Genomic DNA, 22,449 nt, shown 5'->3' on the forward strand with positions numbered 1-22,449 from the left:
ACACACACATAACTGAGTAAGTAATGTTTTACCAGTCAGCAAAAGTGTAACAAAAATTATATTCCTCAGGGTGGAACTGTCCTCAGTTCAGTGAGTTTACAGTTCCATTATTACAAAGCACTTTTTAAAGAGTGTTACTGAACTGATGCTGATTTAAGATCTTATAACCCAATTTTGATTTAAAAAAATAAAAAGGCAAGTTGGGTGAGGACAAAATCTGATGAAATGTCACAGTGACACTTCACTTACATGTAGGTTAGATTTATGGTAACCTCACTCATCCAGAACATGGCTGTACTCAGGGCATTAGCGAGCCAGCCCTCTGTGCAGTCACGTCTGTCAGAGGAGTCACCCATATCACTGTAGGGTACACGGGCTAACCTGAAGTTAGGCATTGGGGTGTTCAATAAAACTACCAGATTAGATGGAGCACAACAGGCTGACAGCAGCAAAAGCAATTAAAAGTACTATAAAGATAAAATGATAGCGAACAGTGGCCACCAAGTCTATCACTACAATGCTTGATGTTTGCAAGAAAACATTTGCTAACGGGCTTTGTATTCTGTGTAAGAAAGCAAGAGAAAACCAAAATGGTCACACTTTTCATGCTTTTATTATTCACTTTTCAAAATAATTATTTAGAGCATGTTCTTGAAGCTGCTAAAAAATGAGATGCTGTTTTATTTCTGTAGCACATTTAATTTTTGAAGAATCTAAGAATATTTAGTCAAATAAAGGCTTTTTGTATGCTCCCATGAAATTTATTTATCATACCTTTTATTTTTTGAGGGGTAATGTTGCATGAAATCAACACCACAATGCAACATTCAGTGAGTTCCGAAATACTCTATTATAATGACAGCCAGTGTCATATAAGGAAAATAGTAAAAGATGTCTTCCTCATACATCAAAATCTGATCCTGACATAAAGAGTACCCTTGGGCTCTATACCTCTTATTCCTGCTGTTATCTCTTTCCCTTCACACTAACTTCTGTCACCCCTATTTCTTCACTTTTCCTCCCGTCCATGTGTTTTGTCCACCACGGCTATTTTCTCTTCCATCATCCTTTTGCTGCCTCTCCAACAACTATAATTAAGCCCTATTCTTTTCCTCCTAGGATCCCTACCAGATGTGTCCTTACAGAAAAATAATTTCAAGTGAAATTAAAGACTTTAATGTAAGAAATACAGTAAAACCATGATGGCATAGAAAAACTATATGGACATCAAGAAAAACATCTTGGAACTAAGAAAACCTTCTTAAAACCAGTCGCTAAACCAGAAGCCAAAGGTAAAGAATTAATAAACTTGATTAAATAAAAACTTTAATTTCCATTTCTAATATATATGACAAAAGGAATCAGTATAAACAGACCAATAATCAATTAGAAAAATAACCAAAGGTCAGAACTCAGTGAAACAGAAAAAGAAATATGAATATCTTACAAACATGAGAAATTGCTCATTCTTACTCATAATTTAATATTTGCAACTCTGTCATCTGACTGGCACGATTTAAAAAATTGATTAATTTGAAAAACTGATGGTGAGGCCTTAGAGAATCTCGATGTCATATGCTGGTGGTAGGGGAAATTGAACTGGTACCCTCTCTTTGGAATTTAGTTAGCTGCCAATATTTAATTTGTATTTTAAGCACATTATCTTTCCACTTTTAGGAGTTTATTTTATGGATACACTTGTCCTTATATACAAATAGACAGTGGATTTTTTTTTTTTTTAAAGAGAGAGAACGATGATTGGGGGCAAGGGCAGAGGGAGGGGGAGGAGGGGCAGAGGGAGAGGGAGAGGGAGAGAATTTTAAATAGGTTCCACACCCAGCATGGAGCCTGATGTGGGGCTCAGTCTCACCACCCTGAGATCATGACCTGAGCCAAAATCAAGAGTTGGACCCTTAAGTGACTGACCCACCCAGGTGCCCCTATAGTGGGTGATAGTTTAATTGCAGCATTATTTTTTTCTAACATAAAACTACAACCAACCAACAAATCCATTATCATGGGGATATAAATATATGATGGAATAGTCATAAAATGAAATGTTACATAGCTATTAAAAACAGAGAAGTGGATTGCTGATATGAAAAAGTCTTGGGTAACTATATTAAATGACAACATCAAAGAACAGTCTGTTAATCCTGTGTTTTATTTTCTGTATCTTACGATACTTGACATTTAAAAACATTTCTGGCTGGGGAGAGACTGTACCTTCTGAGGCTAGTCAATTCTTAGAAATAGCAGAAACTCAGCCAGGAGCATGCATTCGACATGCCAACCAACCAATCAAGAGCCATACTGCCCTATCTGGCCTGTGTACCACAGGATGGCAATATTCCTCTTCCTTAATCATTCCCAGAGCCAAGTGCCAGGCAACTAGAGATCACCCTTATAGCCCAAACCCCACAAAAATCAGTCAAACTCACCAATTCTAAACAATTTCCCTGTCCTCCGTGGCCTTCGTTGGGAGAATCTCAATAAAGGTAGTGGCCTAAGTGTTCCCCCACTCCTACTTTCTGCTTCCTGACCAAAACTTGGGGTTCCTCTTGTGACCTGGAGTGAGGAGCCATGCCTCTCATTTCCAGGGAAATTCTGGGTAACATTAATCTTTTTTTTCAGTGGCAGTGACCTCTCTGTGTAGTTACTTAGTCACCTTTATAAATTAAGACTCATCACAAAGCAGAATAAAATTTATAGTCTGCTCTCATTTAGGGAAAAATGAGTATATATATGAATGGACAGCGGGACAGCTTCAGGAAGGGTATATGAGAAAGAATTCTGGAGAATGGGAATAAAAAACTGGGTGGGGGGAGAAGGAATCACTCTTACTATGTGATCTTTTGGACAATTAAAAGTTTTTATATGTATTGCTTTCATAATGGTAAAAGAGCAATATAAAGATGACTCTGACTGCTGTGGGGGGAACACACTGGAGAAGGTGGGGTAGAAGAATGAGATCAGTAAGGAAAAGTAATAGTGCCCTCAGTACTGATGACGGTAGAGCACATAAGGAAGAAGATGACCAGTAGGAAAATGGATAGTGCCCTCAGTACTGATGACGGTAGAGCACATAAGGAAGAAGATGATCAGTAGGAAAATGGGTAGTGCCCTCAGTACTGATGATGGTAGAGCACATAAGGAAGAAGATAATCAGTAGGAAAATGGATAAGTTAAAAGTATATATTATTATAGAATACATAGCACTTGAGGATAGACAGAATTTTAGTGACAAGGAAGAGAGGAATTGAGACTCGCGTAAGGGTTCTAATCCAAGCGACTGAATAAATTGGAGTGCTATTTACAAAAATGGGAAAAACGTGCAGGGGCAGTGTTACACAAGATGCTTAGACAACCCTACTTTAAGGCTGAGGAGTTTGTATTTGAAGATGTGCCAGGGTTTAATTCTTTCTCTTGGGAAAAGAGTGAATTGATAAATGCTCTCCATTGCCTCTAACATGGACTATTGTAGTCACTGTCAGCTCTTTCCAGAAGAAAATTTAGATCTGATTTAGCAAGAAAGAAGAGAGAACATTCTACAATATTCACATATCTCCCTCTGGCTGAAAAAATATGTACAGATTTAGCAAGTGATATTTCTATTAGAGAACCAGTAATTTCTCTCAGTGCTTTAAAAGAGAAAAAAAATGTTCTAAATGATTTTCTCCCAGTTTTATTGAGGTATGATTGACAAACAAAAATTGTACATATTTAAGGTATACAACATGATTTTTTGATATATGTATTTATTGTGTTTAATTGTCTTTCATCATTGTTACTCATCTAGGCCATGAAAGGGCAGTGTTCAGAAACAGTTTCTGAAGCATGTACTAGTTCATTACAGAGCTTGACCAACGAAACCTCACTGCTTTCTTCATCCAAGAAGGAATGGATTCACATTATAAGGGACAATTGAAATAAAAAAAATACCATAAGATTTATTATTCATAGACTAAAACAGAAGTAGAAAATAAAGGGAACATGTTGAAAAATCCTAGTCTGGACTGACTGATACTATTTCACTGCCCTTTAGGAAACAATTAATTTTTTTAGGGTCTGGAAAGAAAAAACTAGTAATCCCTGACCTTTGCAAGATACCTAAAACCAAACTACCAACTAAGAGAAACAAATAAGAAAAAGGAATTTCAGGGACTGTCCTAATTTTGATTTTATTCCTGTTAATAATAAACATCCAAGTACAGATGTCAAGTTAGCTAATGGATATATAAGATGTCAAATGAGATATGCATTTGTCAGTCAACAGATTTTTTTTATGGCACCCCTTCATTTTTCTTTTTTAATCACATATATAGATATATACATATGTGTGTGTGTGTGTGTGTGTGTAGTTTTTGTTTTTTTTTTTTGAGAGAGAGCATGCATGGGAGGGGTGAGGGGCAGAGAGATGGCGAGAGAGAATCTTAAGCAGCTCCACTTTCAGCCTGGAGCCCTATGTCGGGCTTGATCCCATGACCCTGAGATCATGACTTGAGATAAAATCAAGAGTCAGATGCTTAACCGACTGAGCCACCCAGGTGCCCCGCCATTTCATTTTTCTTAGTTGTTGACTCTATTTCTTGATATCTTAAATTCTTATATTGCATTATTTTTCTCTTTACATTCCATGATTACTTCAAATAGATCTGTTACATTTTTATATTTTTAACATTATCAAACATTTATTCATTTAAAAGTACATATGTAGGTAAGACTTAACCAAGTTATTAACAGTGCTTCTCTTCAAAATATGTTACAACAAACACGTCTTGATTTTGTAATGAAAAATAGAAATCCCATTAAAAACCTGTTATAATCCTTTACAATGGTTTAAAATAAAATGTACTTTATCAAATGACATTAACCTACTTTGAGTAAAATTATTCTGAGGCAATGTATTTAAATGAGCATCCTTACTTATCTAGGTTATTGGGCAAATAGTGATTAAATAACACCAAATATTGCCTTCCTATTTATTACATTTTTTGGCTTAAATATAGCTTTACAGTTTTATTTTGAATTTGACCATTTCTAAAGAGAATGACAGTGTTATTTATGTGCACTCTCCTAGGGCCTACTATGTGTTTGGTTCACTGAAGCAAAGAGAATACGTTTTCATTTTAGTGTTTTTGTGAGTTCTATTCAAGAAAGTGGCTTACACATGTAATTAATCGTGTATATATTCTCAGAACTTTCTGAAATACAGGGCCAGTCTTTATACCAGGTGAGGAAGACATAATGGCAAAGATGGAGGCCATTTTTGCCCTTGTAGACTTACAGTTACAGATTTATTCGAGTATTGAGAGGTAAGAGGAAGGACATATGACTAATGTAACTGCCTAACACAAAAGTAAAAAGTGTGAAAAAAATGAACTGTATAACTGACTGTATAATAGACTACTAGAACTTAATGAAAATGAAGCAGATTTACCTAGTAACTAAGATATATTATTGGAAAACCAAGTGGCAGCATAGTGAGGTATTATATAACTTGTAATAACTGATAAAGAATATAGTTGCATAGTCACATGCAATAATATTTAACTTTTAGAGGACAATAATTAAATGGCAAGCCCACTAATGATTTAACAAACAGAACATCCGCAGCGGTGAAGTTTCCTTTGTGCCTTCCCTCAGTCCCAGTCCCCTGACTCATACCTCTTCACAAAGTATTCCCTATCTTGAATTTCTCCTAACTTTCCTTTATATTTCTCCACTTAGTTTTGATCCTAACCTAAACAACATAAGGCTTCATTTTATCTGTTTTTAAAATTTATAATAAGTGTATACTATATTATTCATTTGTGGCTTTCTTATTTTCAATCAATATCATTTCTAGGATATATCCACACTGATATGTTTGCCTCTAGTTCATTCAGTTCTGCACTCTATAAAATTGTTAACATATTATTTTTATTTACTAGTGTTAACAGAAATTTGGCTTTTCTCAGTTGTTTCAGAGTTAGGAACAATGATCTTAGAAACATTCTTTTTTCTTTTTAAAGATTTTATTTATTTATTTATTTATTTATTTATTTATTTATTTGACAGAGAGAGAGACATAGAGAGAACATGAGCAGGGGGAGCAGCAGGTAGATGGAGAGAAGCAGGCTCCCCAGTGGAGCAGGGAGCCCGATGCGGGGCTCCATCCCAGGACCCTGGGATCACGACCCCAACTGAAGGTAGACGCCCAACCGACTGAGCCACCCAGGTGCCCTGACCTTAGAAACATTCTTAACATGTTTCCTGGTGATTACATATAAGAGCAAGAGGCAGAATTTCTAGGTCTAGAATTTACCTGTATCCAACTTGGTACAATAAGTAGGTTCTACATTTTTACAGTAGTATATGAGCTACTGTTACTCTTTATCCTTATCAATAGTTGTTACTGTTAAACTTTTGAAATTTTTGCCTATCTAGTGTTTGTATAACATACCTAATTGTGACTTTGTTTTTTTTTTTTAAGATTTTATTTATTTATCAGAGAGAGAGAGAGAGAGAGACAGCACAAGCAGGGGGAGCAGCAGGCAGAGGGAGAAGCAGGCCCCCCACTGAGCAAGAAACCTGGTGTGGGGCTCGATCCTGGGATCCTGGGATCATGACCTGAACCAAAGGCAGACACTTCACTGACTGAGTCACCCAGGCACCCCCCTAATTGTGACTTTAATTTGAATTTTTCCATTCATCTTTGGGCCAGTTTTGCTATTGAATTATCCTACTAATTAGTATCTGATCTTAATAACATCTCAGAAATAGCCATTTGTCTTTTTTATATGTCACAAATATGTTCTACAAATTGTGGCTTGTTTTATGATTTTCTGTAGAGCCTTTTGAGAAACAGACATTCTCAACTGTAGTAACATCAAACTTACTAATTTTTAAAATATATGTTAAAGATTTGGGGGTTTCACTTGTCCTGAGATAGTCTCCTATATATTCTTCTAAAGCTTTAAATTTTTGCCCTACTCTGAAATCATAGAGAAAATGTTATATATATTCCCTAAACTTTACAATTTTACCTTTTTAACATTTAATTCAACTGGAATTGATTTTTGTGTACAGTGAGATTTTGTGGGTTTTTTTTCCCCATTAGGGCAAATCAATTTTCTCAGAATCATTTAGTAAATCATGCCCATCTATTTTTCCATTGTTCTACATTGCTATTCCTGTAGTGACACTATAAATGATACCATGCATTCTTCATTACTATAAGCTTTATAATGTCTTATCTAGAAGAGCAATTCACTCTTTTTCTTCTCCAAAATAAATAGAAACCCACTGGGATTTTTACTGGAATTGTATTGAATATATACGTAATGATATATGTATTACTATTACACATATACAAATTTGGGGGAGATTAGACATCTTTATTACAGTAAATACCCCTGTTTAAGAACATGATATTTTCTTTTCTTAACATATTTAAATAAAGCTTTATAATTTTCATCATACCCACATTACATATTTTTCTTAATTTATTCTATACTTATTTGTAATATACATATTTATCATGTAATATTTATTACACTTATTTATAATATTTATATAATATTTATAGGTGTTTTATATGTTTATGATATTTTAAATTCATTTTATAAAACTTAGGCATGAATATATAGAAATGCAATTCGAGTTTCAGATATTGATCTTCAGCAAATGTTTCTGTGTGTTCTCTCAAGTTTTCCATGAAGCCAACCCATGAGAGTTTTGTTTCTTCTAAGCACATCCATATAACTTTTTTTTTAAAATTTTACTGCAGTAGCTAGGAACTCTACCACCATGATGAATGGAAGTGGTGAAAAGTTTAACATTTCCCAACTGTTGACTATGTTTTTACATGTTGCTCATCAGGTTCCTCCTACAACCAGTTTGCTAAGTCTCTTTATCATAGTTAGATGTTTATTTATTTATTTTTTTGAATGCCTTTAGTATCTATTGAGATGGTCACACATATTAAGCTTTAATTTAATTTTAAATTCCCTTGCCTTATCCCATTTATTTTTCATAAATGCCACATTTCCTTTAACTTCATTGTAGGTTAGTTCAAAGCACTTATCTGGAATTTTATCTTTATTGTATTTATGTTATGGTTCTCCCTCTCCTTTTTCTAAAGTTCTCCTAAAACGACTTTGTATTTTCTTTGATTTTTTTCCCTGTAGAGTTTTGTATAGGCTTGTACAGATTTTATTTTTTAATTTATTTATCTTGTAAGGTCCTGGTTCTTATAAGTTCTATTTTTCTCAAGTTATGTGGGCATATTTTAATTAAAGCCCTTTTCTCTTTCATGGGCATTGTTAAGTTCTTTTCTTAAATACTGAAAGTATCTCACAGACATTAAATTATATTTTCAGTGCATTTTTCAGTTATCTTGCTGGGCTGGGCTATGGCCTTTACAGCTGGGAAACTATTTGCGTGTCCTTTATTTTTGTGGAAAGCAACAAAGAAGAAAACAATTTGAGGGGAAAAAAAAAAGCCTTTCCCTGATAGGAAAGTAAAATTCAGATTGTAATTCATTTCTTCTCTTCCAAACACAACCATCTTCATATAATGACAACTTGTTCAAAATCTTACAGCCTTTGTGGCTTTTTGGTGGGGTCTAGAATATTTCCATTTATGAAGACAGTTTGTTGCCACTTGACTTGATTTCAGGCACTAGTTGCCAGCAGATTCCTCTCTGTGATTCCCAAGATTTATTCCTGCTTCCAGACATTATTCCTCCAGGTCACATTTCCACAAAGTCCAGTGATTTAAAATAAATGTGTATCAGAAAATGGCTCACCTGTTAAAGGACTGCTCACAAATATTAACTGCTAGGACTATGTGATCTGGCCCTGCTTATTCACTCTGTTCTACTCCCTGCTTCATTTACTATATACATTAGTCTTCGTTCTGAATTTCAAATTTACCAACTTTGATCACATCAAGACTCCTGTACAAGCTTTTCTCTCACTTGGGAATGGAATAAATGCCTTCCTTTTTTAAAACAAATTTAAAATTCTAGTTTAAAGGAAAACAATGCTGATCATTCTATATAAAGTCGAGTCTACACTATATACAGAGTAATGAGAACAAGAGCCTGATCATATCCATGGGGTTATATCTTGCTATATATCCTGCTATATCCATGGGGCTGAGTGCAGTGACTGCCATTGTAGGTGCTCAGTCCTTATTTATTGACTGAATAAATGAAGAAATGATTGAATAAATACATGTCTAATTGAGAATACTTGATACTTGGAAGCTGAGACAAGAAGGCAACTAAGAGTAGTGAAGATAATCTCTGCTATCTTCCTCCAGTTTTGCTTCCCCAGCCTTAGCCTGTTGTTGGTCTTGCAGAACATCCCATCAAGAATTCATCAGCTCTCTGGCAACCCGGTCACACTATACGCTTTGCCCCTCCAAAATGGTTGCTAGTAGTGGGATTTTCCATAATTCATTTATTTCCCTCAATTCCATATTTCTCGTGGGAAAAGTAGAAATATATGTCATCAGGAAGCATTCTCTTTTAGTTTAATTCAAATTACATTTGTGTATATTATTTGAGATAAGTAATATGAGATTGGTGCTAATCCATACTTTAAGTTCTGATGGGGTTTTCTTTTTAATATTTTGCTTATTTATGTTTAAGTTCTTAAATGTCTGGATGGTGGGATGTGCATAAATCTATACTTAAAGACATCTAGACCTGGACATTTTCATTTGATTGGAAGAAACATTCAATCTCTAGTCTAGATTGTCTACAGTTTGATAGAATGAGAGTCAGCCACAAACACACATTTATCATTCTTTTGAAGCTTATTACTTTAATAGACACTTCAACTGCACTACTGTTAATTTTTAATGAACTGCAGTTTCTTATCTTTCTAATACAACAATGCTCTTGAAAATACCTTTATACTCTTGGAATAACGAAGATAAAGATATTTTTCTTTCTTTCTGAACATTTTAAGTTTAGCTCTGGTCCTTAGATACACCTTGAACTTGTTTTGTGTTGATTTTGTGGTTGATAGTTTGATTACCAGGCAGAAGATTTATTGTTGCCTAAGTGCTAAGCTTCTAAAAATACTAACTGGGAGGCGGGGCAAGATGGCGGAGGAGTAGGAGACCTGGATTTCGTCTGGTCTCAGGAATTCAGCTGAATAGGGATCAAACCATTCTGAACACCTACGAACTCAACAGGAGATCGAACAGGAGAGTAGCAACAACTCTCTGAACAGAGAAGCGACCACTTACTGGAAGGTAGGACGTGCGGAGAAGTGAATCCGAGGCGATATTCGGGAGGATAGACGGCGGGGGAGGGGCCTCCGCCGGCCGCTTCTGGCAAGTGCTAGAGCCGCGGAGCACAAAATCGGACCTTTTAGAAGTTGGCTCGGCAGAGGGACGTCGCTGCAGTGGCTGAGTGGGGGGTGGAATCTTCCCGGGGCAGTGTGGTCTCAGGACCCTTGGGGTCACAGAGAGACCGGGGGTGCCTGAGTGCGGCAGAGCTCCCGGGTATCGGAGCGGGGAAGCCGGCTGCAGAGACGGAGCCGAAGCACAGGCTCTCAGCTCGGGGTTGCCATAAACTGTGATCCGCAGCCCAGTCGGGGCACGGCTCCCCCAGCAGGGACCCAACAGGCAGCAGATCCGGGGAGACTCCCCTTCCTTCCCGGGGAGGAGCGGTGCGGGAACGCACTGCAGGGATCTGCTGGGTTTGGAGACTCCATGCGGGTCGGGTGCCAGAGATAGCAACGCTCGATCACAGGCCGGGTGAGCACGGAGTGCGGCCGGAGACCGGGGACACGGAAGTGACTGCTTTTCTCTGGGGGCACACTGAGGAACGGGGCCCCGAGTTCTCAGCTCCTCTGGGTGGAGATTGGGAGGCCACCATTTCTGCCCTGGTCCTCCAAAGCTGTACTGAGAGCTTGCAGGGAACAAAAGCTCCTGAGAGCAAACCGGAGCAGCTTCCTTAGCCCGGACCGACAAGGGCGGGGCAATTCCGCCTCCGGCAAAGACATTTGGAAACCACAGCAACAGGCCCCTCCCCCAGAAGATCAGCACAAACAGCCAGCAAGCCAAGACCAAGTTGATCGATCAAGGAGAACGGGAGAACTCCAGCGCTAGGGGAATACTGCACATAGATTCATGGCTTTTTTTTTTTTTTTTTACCATGATTCATTATTTCATCAAAGTTAATTTTTGTTGACTGTTTTTTTTATTTTTCTTTTTCCCTTTTTCAACCAACATCTTATCAATCCCTTTTTTTAAAAAAAAAAAACAAACATTTTTTATTTTTCATTTTTAGAGTCATATTTTATCCCTTCATAGTAGTTACCCTTATTTTTGGCATATATATATAAGTTGTTCTCTCTTTAAAATTTTGAGGTACAGTTTCTTCTAACAGATCAAAATATACCCTAAATCACTAGTGTATGGCTTTGTTCTAGTCTCCTGCCTGATCACATTCTCTCCCTTTTTCCTTTTTTTTTTCTTTTCTTAAATCTTCTTTCTTTTTTCAAACAACTTATCTTACCAAGTCCTTTTATAAAACCTTTTATAATTTTCATCTTTACAGTCATCTTCCATCCCTTCATTGTATCAACCCTTATTTTGTACATATATGTCTTTCTTCCTTTAAAATTTTAGGAGGCACTTTTTTCTAACAGACCAAAATACGCCCAAAATCTAGTGTGTGGCACTGATCTATGCACTAGCCTGATCATATTTGATCATATTCTGCTTTTTTTGTATTGTTCTGTTTTTTTTTTTATCTTTTTTTTTCTCTTTCTTTTTTCTTTCTTTCCCTTTCTCTTCCCCTGGTTTCAGGTCTTTTCTGATTTGTATACAGTATATTTGCTGGGGACGTTGTAAACCTGTTAGCATTTCGTTCTCTCATTCATCTATTCTCCTCTGGACAAAATGACAAGACGAAAGAAATCACCTCAGCAAAAAGAACAAGAGGTAGTACCGTCAGCCAGGGACCTACTCAATACGGACATTAGTATGATGTCGGACCTAGAGTTCAGAATCATGACTTTAAAGATACTAGCTGGGCTTGAAAAAAGCGTGGAAGTTATTAGAGAAACCCTTTCTGGAGAAATAAAAGAACTAAAATCTAACCAAATCGAAATCAAAAAGGCTATTGATGAGGTGCAATCAAAAATGGGGGCACTAACTGCTAGGATAAATGAGGCAGAAGAGAGAATCAGCGATATAGAAGACCAAATGATGGAAAATAAAGAGGCTGAGAAAAAGAGAGACAAACAACTACAGGATCACGAGGGCAGAATTCGAGAGATAAGCGATACGATAAGACGAAACAACATTAGAATAATTGGGATCCCAGAAGAAGAAGAGAGAGAGAGAGGGGCAGAGGTATATTGGAGCAAATTATAGCAGAGAACTTCCCTAATGTGAGGAAGGAAACAGGCATTAAAATCCAGGAGGCACAGAGAACCCCTCTCAAAATCAATAAAAATAGGTCAACACCCCGACATCTAATAGTAAAACTTACGAGTCTCAGAGACAAAGAGAAAATCCTGAAAGCAGCTCGGGAGAAGAGATATGTAACCTACAATGGTAGAAACATTAGATTGGCAACAGACCTATCCACAGAGACCTGGCAGGCCAGAAAGGACTGGCAAGATATCTTCAGAGCACTAAATGAGAAAAATATGCGCCAAGAATACTATATCCAGCTAGGCTATCACTGAAAATAGAAGGAGAGATAAAAAGCTTCCAGAACAAACAAGAACTAAAGGAATTTGCAAACACGAAACCAGCCCTCCAAGAAATATTGAGAGGGGTCCTCTAAGCAAAGAGAGAACCTAAAAGCAGCAAAGAGCAGAAACGAACACAGACAACAGACAGTTAACAGTCACCTTACAGGTAATACAATGGCACTAAATTCATACCTTTCAATAGTTACCCTGAATGTAAATGGGCTAAATGCCCCAAACAAAAGACACAGGCTATTAGATTGGATTAAAAAACAAGACCCATCAATATGCTGTCTGCAAGAGACTCATTTTAGACCCAAAGACACCCCCAGATTGAAAGTGAGGGGGTGGAAAACCATTTACCATGCTAATGGACACCAAAAGAAAGCTGGGGTGGCAATCCTTATATCAGACAAACTAGATTTTAAAACAAAGACTGTAATAAGAGATGAGGAAGGACACTATATCCTACTTACAGGGTCTATCCAACAAGAAGATCTAACAATTGTAAATATCTATACCCTGAACATGGGAGCAGCCAATTATATAAGGCAATTAATAACAAAAGCAAAGAAACACATTGACAACAATACAATAATAGTGGGGGACTTTAACACCCCCCTGACTGAAATGGACAGATCATCTAAGCAAAAGATCAACAAGGAAATAAAGACTTTAAATGACACACTGGACCAAATGGACTTCAGAGACATATTCAGAACATTCCATCCCAAAGCAACGGAATACACATTCTTCTCTAGTGCCCATGGAACATTCTCCAGAATTGATCACATCCTAGGTCACAAATCAGGTCTCAATCGGTACCAAAGGATTGGGATCATTCCCTGCATATTTTCAGACCACAATGCTTTGAAACTAGAACTCAACCATAAGAGGAAAGTCGGAAAGAACTCAAATACCTGGAGGCTAAAGAGCATCCTACTAAAGAATGAATGGGTCAACCAAGAAATTAAAGAAGAATTAAAAAAATACATGGAAACCAATGAAAATGAAAACACAACTGTTAAAAATCTTTGGGATACAGCAAAGGCAGTCCTGAGAGGAAAGTATATAGCAATACAAGCCTTTCTCAAGAAACAAGAAAGGTCTCAAATACACAACCTAACCCTACACCTAAAGGAGCTGGAGAAAGAACAGCAAGTAAAGCCTAAACCCAGCAGGAGAAGAGAAATCATAAAGATCAGAGCAGAAATCAATGAACTAGAAACCAAAAGAACAGTAGAACAGATCAACGAAACTAGGAGCTGGTTCTTTGGAAGAATTAACAAGATTGATAAACCCCTGGCCAGACTGATCAAAAAGAAAAGAGAAATGACCCAAATCAACGAAATCATGAATGAAAGAGGAGAGATCACAACCAACACCAAAGAAATACAAACAATTATAAGAACATAGTATGAGCAACTCTGTGCCAGCAAATTAGAGAACCTGGAAGAAATGGGTGCATTCCTAGAGATGTATCAACTACCAAAATTGAACCAGGAAGAAATAGAAAACCTGAACAGACCTATAACCACTAAGGAAATTGAAACAGTCATCAAAAATCTCCCAAGAAACAAAAGCCCAGGGCCAGATGGCTTCCCAGGGGAATTCTATCAGACATTTCAAGAAGAATTAATACCTATTCTCCTGAAACTGTTCCAAAAAATAGAAATGGAAGGGAAACTTCCAAACTCATTTTATGAGGCCCGCATTACCTTGATCCCAAAACCAGACAAAGACCCCATCAAAAAGGAGAATGACAGACCAATATCCTTGATGAACATGGATGCAAAAATTCCCACCAAAATACTAGCCAATAGGATCCAACAGTACATTAAAAGGATTATTCACCGTGACCAAGTGGGATTTATTCCTGGGCTGCAAGGCTGGTTCAACATCCGCAAATCAATCAACGTGATACAATACATTAACAAAAGAAAGAGCAAGAATCATATGATCCTCTCAATAGATGCAGAAAAAGCACTTGACAAAGTACAGCATCCTTTCTTGATCAAAACTCTTCAGAGTATAGGGATAGAGGGTACCTACCTCAATATCATAAAAGCCATCTACGAAAAACCTACAGCGAATATCATTCTCAATGGGGAAAAGCTGAGAGCTTTTCCCCTAAGGTCAGGAACGCGGCAGGGATGTCCACTCTCACCACTGCTATTCACCATAGTATTAGAAGTCCTAGCCACAGCAATCAGACAACAAAAAGAAATCAAAGGCATCCAAATCGGCAAAGAGGAAGTCAAACTCTCACTCTTTGCAGATGATATGATACTGTATGTGGAAAACCCAAAAGACTCCACCCCAAAACTGCTAGAACTCATACAGGAATTCAGTAAAGTAGCAGGATATAAAATCAATGCACAGAAATCAGTGGCATTCCTATACACCAACAACAAGACAGAAGAGAGACAAATCAAGGAGTCGATCCCATTTACAATTGCACCCAAAATCATTAGATACCTAGGAATAAATCTAACCAAAGAGGCAAAGGATCTGTACTCAGAAAACTATAAAATACTCATGAAAGAAATTGAAGAAGACACAAAGAAATGGAAAAACGTTCCATGCTCATGGATTGGGAGAATCAACATTGTGAAGATGTCAATGCTACCTAGAGCAATCTACACATTCAATGCAATCCCCATCAAAATACCATCCACTTTTTTCAAAGAAATGGAACAAATAATCTTAAAATTTGTATGGAACCAGAAGAGACCCAGAATAGCCAGAGGAATACTGAAAAAGAAAAGCAAAGCTGCGGCATCACAATTCCGGACTTCTAGCTCTATTACAAAGCTGTCATCATCAAGACAGTATGGTACTGGCACAAAAACAGACACTTAGATCAATGGAACAGAATCGAGAGCCCAGAAATGGACCCTCAACTCTATGGTCAACTTATTTTTGACAAAGCAGGAAAGAATGTCCAATGGCAAAAAGACAGTCTCTTCAACAAATGGTGTTGGGAAAATTGGACAGCCACATGCAGAAGAATGAAACTGGACCATTTCCTTACACCACACACAAGAATAGACTCCAAATGGTTGAAAGACCTAAACGTGAGACAGGAGTCCATCCAAATCCTAAAGGAGAACACAGGTAGCAACCTTTTCGACCTTAGCCGCAGCAACTTCTTCCTAGAAACATCGCCAAAGGCACGGGAAGCCAGGGCAAAAATGAACTATTGGGATTTCATCAAGATAAAAAGCTTTTGCACAGCAAAAGAAACAGTCCACAAAACCAAAAGACAACCGACAGAATGGGAGAAAATATTTGCAAACGACATATCAGATAAAGGGCTAGTATCCAAAATCTATAAAGAACTTATCAAACTCAACACCCAAAGAACAAATAATCCAATCAAGAAATGGGCAGAAGACATGAACAGACATTTCTCCAAAGAAGACATCCAAATGGCCAACAGACACATGAAAAAGTGCTCAACATCGCTCGGCATCAGGGAAATCCAAATCAAAACCTCAATGAGATACCACCTCACACCCGTCAGAATGGCTAAAATTAACAAGTCAGGGAACGACAGATGTTGGCGGGGATGTGGAGAAAGCGGAACCCTCCTACACTGTTGGTGGGAATGCAAGCTGGTGCAACCACTCTGGAAAACAGTATGGAGGTTCCTCAAACAGTTGAAATTAGAGCTACCGTTTGATCCAGCAATTGCACTACTGGGTATTTACCACAAAGATACAAATGTAGGGACCCGAAGGGGTACATGTACCCCAATGTTTATAGCAGCAATGTCCACAATAGCCAAACTGTGGAAAGAGCCAAGATGCCCATCGACAGATGAATGGATAAAGAAGAGGTGGTATATATACACAATGGAATATTATGCAGCCATCAAAAGGAATGAGATCTTGCCATTTGCAACGACGTGGATGGAACTGGAGGGTGTTATGCTGAGTGAAATAAGTCAATCAGAGAAAGACATGTATCACATGACCTCACTGATATGAGGAATTCTCAATCTCAGGAAACAAACTGAGTGTTACTGGAGTGGTTGGGTGTGGGAGGGATGGGGTGGCTGGGTGATAGACATTGGGGAGGGTATATGCTACGGTGAGTGCTGTGAATTGTGCAAGACTGTTGAATCACAGATCTGTACTTCTGAAACAAATAACGCAACATATTTTAAGAAAAAGGAAAAAGAAGAAGATAACAGGAGAGGAAGAAAAGGGGAGTATGTCAGAGGGGGAGACGAACCATGAGAGATCATGGACTCTGAAAAACAAACTGAGGGTTCTAGAGGGGAGGGGGTAGGGGGATGGGTTAGCCTGGTGATGGGTATTGAGGAGGGTACGTTCTGCATGGAGCACTGGGTGTTATGAACAAACAATGAATCATGGAACACTGCACCAAAAACTAATGATGTATTATATGGTGATTAACATAACAATAAAAATTAAAAAAAATAAATAAAAATACTTACTAAGCGTTCAACCAATATAATTTTGCACCCTTGAAAGACTTCCTGTAATTAGATATAGGTTGAGTATATTCTTGGAAAGGTATTCTTACCCTTTACCATTTCCCTGCATAAATGAATTATAAATTAGAATTTCTGTTATTACTATTTTAACCTGCCCATTATTCCAATTTTACCACAAAAATCAGTTCTATAACAGTTCAGACTTAATCTATACAAAAAAATTACCTTAATTCAACCTAAATCATATAATAATTTTTAATTATTAAATAAGTCCAGAAGCAATGAGGGGGATTGCTACTCTGGACTTAAACTGGAGCCATGAAGAGTTCACTGAATGAGAAGTCATGTAAATATTCAGAGAGACTGAACAAGGCACATTATCAGCCTATTAATAAAAGTAAATCAAAGCAGGGCGGTAGGGGGTGGGAGGGATGTGGTGGTTGGGTGATACACATTGGGGAGGGTATGTGCTTTGGTGAGTGCTGTGAACTGTGTAAGACTATTGAATCACAGACCTGTACCTCTGAAACAAATAATTCATTATATGTTAAAAAAACAAACAAAAAAAGAAGATAGCAGGAGGGGAAGAATGAAGGGGGGGAAATCGGAGGGGGACACGAACCATGAGAGACGTTGGACTCTGAGAAACAAACAGGGTTCTAGAGGGGAGGGGGTGGGGGGATGGGTTAGCCTGGTGATGGGTATTAAGGAGGGCACGTTCTGCATGGATCACTGGGTGTTATGCACAAACAATGAATCATGGAACACTACATCAAAAACTAATGATGTCATGTATGGTGATTAACATAACATAATAAAAACAAAACAAAACAAAACAAAAATAAAGCAGATTTCAAAAAGTTCAGCTGTGATGAAAGTATATTTGCCATTATGTGCAAGATTTGAAGACCTGAAACACTAAAACAAAATTGGTGCCTGAGGTATAAAACTTCCTTATCATAGAAGATAGGAATACATATACTCCTATATAATAATGATAGAGTTTTATGGTTGAAACCTAGATCTGGCCTCGATAGTCTAGGTTTTTCCTTTTATTGTTGTAAGAATGGAATGATTTTAACTATTTTAAAATTAGAATTAATTTTGAAAATACACTCCAAAATGTCAAACAATTCCATAAATCAAGTAAAAAAATTAGTATTAATGAAAACATATGACAGTTAAAATATTGAGGTAGTTTTTCTCAGTATCTATGTAAATGAAAACAAAATATTCCATGGTAGCATTGTTGAGATATTTCTATGACCATGGTTGGCACCTATTAATACCTGCCATAGGAACACTCCAAAGTTTATCTTGCTCACACATAAAGCACTGAGGACCTAATTCATTTACTGAACTGAACATGAATTCTCTTGTAATGCCTGTTTCCCAAATCAAAATCACAGGATTCTCAGAAATAGCTTTATGCAACACCTTACTGCACTAGGAGTGTCGAATCGCCCTCAATACACTTTCAGTGTCACATATATGAATGTAAAGAGGGATCTTCAACACTGTTTCAAATGATTCCAATGAAAAAATTAATTTGTACAAAGAACTAATCACAAAAATCACAAACTAATCACAAAAGGTATACACGCTAATGTCACATAAACCTCTAAGACAAAAACACAGAAAGAGCTGAGATTTTTAAACTATTCATAGTGTAAAAGGATTTATTTTCTACATATAGAGTAAGAAGAAAGGGATGGGAGGGCTGCCTCTAGTGATTGGGTAGATGAGGTAACATTAATGGACTCCAGAAAGAAAATATACAACATCTACATTTCAAGGAGAATGATTTGCAAATGAACAATTATTCCATAAACCATAAAGCAGAATTAAAGCACCAGTCAAATATACCTCCAGGTACTGAAAGAACTTGCAAATAAAAATGTGCAAATACTTGAATAATCGTGGAGAACGGGGAAACAAAGTGTTTGGATTACCTCAAACATTCTAATGCAATCTCACACTGAATTCTGAGCAAATAGTATCCATTCTAATTCATATTTTTCAGATCACATTTGAAAAAGTTTCATTCTGGGGGCCAAAGCTAAATAATAAATGATGAACTGCATCAGTCTAGAGGAGGAAAAAAGATAGAACATCGAGAAATCATACTATATGAGAACAGGAACTACTAAAATCTGGCTAGAAAATACTTAGTACAGGTTTAATTATCCTTAAGAAATTGAAAGGTTGGTATGTAGAAAACAATTACAGTAAATCAGAGAACATGTAGTTGGAATTTCAGTATAACAGCATTATAACTCTTAGAGCCTTTGAAAAATGTAATTGGCTGCCTTATGAGGTAGTAAAATCCACATCAAAACTTTAAGCAGAGCCTGGATGACCACCTGTCAAAAGTACTTGAGAGAGCAGTTCTGAATTATGTGGAATGTTTAGCTATAAAATTGCTAAGTACCCCACCCAATTTATGAATGACATTTGCAGCGTATTACACTTGTAAGCAAATACATTTGTATTGTTTTACACTTGAAATATGACCAACATCATATATTAGGATTGTGTCTTTCAATCCAATGTTTTTAAGAAGCTTTTTAGCAATGAAATTGTTCATTCTTTTTGAAAAAGAGTATTTTACAAGACCTGAGATATGTGACAATTATTAGTCTGCCTTTTAATTTTATGTAAAACAGAATACGGAAGTTTTACATTTTGGGAGAAACTTTTTATTTAATAAGAAACCTCTTTAAGTCCAACCCAAGGAAAACAATGAAATCGTTTGTTTCCTGTAACTTAGAAAACAAAAAATATACATCATTAAAATATTTCACTGCTTAAAAGTTTAATTATTCTTGACCATCTGTATACCCGAATGTTATGCCCTGATTGCTCTCTTAAAATTTTTCTTTTTAATAGTGCCCTGCTTTCAATACTGTCAGAAGGTTTAATAATGCTTGCTAAAATCTTTTCCTAATATGTCTTTACTATTATGAAAACAAGTTCCTAACAATCTATTGCCATCTTCCAAATCTTTATGCTTGCCTTTTAATTTTCCACTTAACATGCTTAATATTTGTTTTTGCTTTTAGTAAAATAATAAGTTAAAAAATAAACAACACTAACAGTACCTTCACATACTTCTATTAGTTTTTGCTTTTAAAAATATACTAAATATGAAGAAACATTAATGACTTGAGATGATTTCATGAAAAAAGCTGCTGGTTTTGCTCTGCAGGAAGAATTTTGGTAATATATCCACACTGTTGGTACCTATGGGGAAAAGATAGCATTTTAACACAAGCATGAAGTTTATACACCAGCCTGAAGCCAAAACAAATAGATATCTTTTTTTTTTTTCCCTTAACAGAAAATTTACAGTCAGAGTTGAGGGGGAAAGGCCACATACATGAACAGTACCAAATTTCTATTTACTATAGCTATTTCCCATGGTCCACTAGAGACCTCTCTCTGCCTAAAACAGCAGGGAGAAAATGAGAGCTCACTGCCTTAGGGAAGACAGAAGGGACATGGCTCCCTGCAATAATTCCTATAGCTTGGGAGTATCTAACTTCCACGTACATGGTACTGTACTTACAGGCAGGACCAAGAAGGATGAGTGGTTGTTTATTTTCCCAACTAGTAATTACTCCTTAGGAATGAATGATAATGCTGAAGAAGTACTTGGTTCTTTACTAGACTCAAACTACTCTCTCCCACCACAGTTGAGAAGGGGCATGTTGTTCCTCTCATCTTTTGTGCTTTTCTTTTCTTTTTTTTTTTTAACATTTTATTTATTATTTATTTGAGAGAGAGACACACAGCAAGAGAGGGAACACAAGCAGAGGGAGTGGGAGAGGGAGAAGCAGGCTTCCTGCCGAGCAGGGGGCCTGATGTGGGGCTCGATGCAGGGCTATAACCCAGGACCCTGGGGTTATGACCTGAGCCCAAGGCAGACGCTTAACTACTGAGCCACCCAGGTGCCCTATCATCTTTTTGCTTTTTGTCTCTTTGTCTTTCTTCTCTTTGTCTTTCATTCTTGCTTTCTCTACAATCTAGGTGGCTTGTATTCCTATTTAAGGTCTGAAGACTCCCGTATTTTGGAATATAGTTCATGTTTTACAACTGTTTTCAAATTAAAGAATTGAAGCTATTTGGGCCTGGATTTAATCACTTATTTGCTTTGATTCTTTATTTCTTTGGGGCTCTAGAAACTAGGGCATGATCACTGGAGACAGCAGTATGCAGAAAAAAGAAAAGATTTACAATCTTTCCCCAATTATGACATTCTTCTGGCTTTTATGAGTTAGACAAATCACATTGTTTTTCTCTCATTTGTCAAAACTGCAGTTTATTCTAAATGATGTACCTGTTGGTAGAAATACTGTAAAGGTTTATTCTTAAACAGTAAATAGCATACAAGAAATTTGGAAGATATATATCATTATTGATAACAATGAATATACTATTAAGTGCAAGATGGGCATTAGCATTTTTAGTTAGTGTTTATCCTGTGCACAAACACACTGCTTTGGTTTTATTGGAACCAGATTGTATGACTGCAGCCAAAGAGCTTATCTTTACCCAGATAAGGAAATGCGCATGTTGGTCTAGAGGATCTCTAATGTATTTTCTATCTTAGTAATTCTATTATCCTTATGACTTCTGGAATAGGCTAAATATAAGATATTAATAATATATTATAAATACTGTAATAGTGTTGAAGAATATTTAAGTCAACTTTTAGATGGGTAACTTCCTTCATAACTGGGAAAGAAGAAAAGTCTCAATCACATGGTTAAAGAAAAACTGTGAGCTCATACAGATAGTCCTATTTGTACACAACACTGGCAAAACAGATTTATAAAAAATAAAATCTTAACTATAAATATGATTCTCTAGTCATCATTGCATAATTCTTTACATTACAGGAAACAAAGCCTATGAACATTAATCATTGCTTCTGAAGTTGTAATCAAATGAAAACACCTAGAAAATGTTAATTTGTAAAGCTATCCAGCTCTAGGGGGCACTGCTGTACTGTGCATCACGTTTGGTTTATTGATGAAGGCTTAAGCAAGATTTCATTAAGGAGTTCTCAGGTTTCAGATACAGAAAAAGCACATAAACTATTTATAATCAATTTAAACTTTGAGAAAATTAGGTAACTGTGTAAAATATTTATATGCAGTTTTTGGAAATGAATGTTTCTTTTGTTGGTAAGAAAATCTGTCTTTCTGCAGCAACTAACTATGGTTGTGGATATGAGTGTTTTTATTAACTTTTACTGCCAAGGTCTCATGAAGG

This window comes from Callorhinus ursinus, unplaced genomic scaffold (assembly GCF_003265705.2).
Source record: "Callorhinus ursinus isolate GAN/ISIS: 27379988/994484 unplaced genomic scaffold, GSC_fseal_2.0 scaffold22, whole genome shotgun sequence".
NCBI lineage: Eukaryota > Metazoa > Chordata > Mammalia > Carnivora > Otariidae > Callorhinus > Callorhinus ursinus.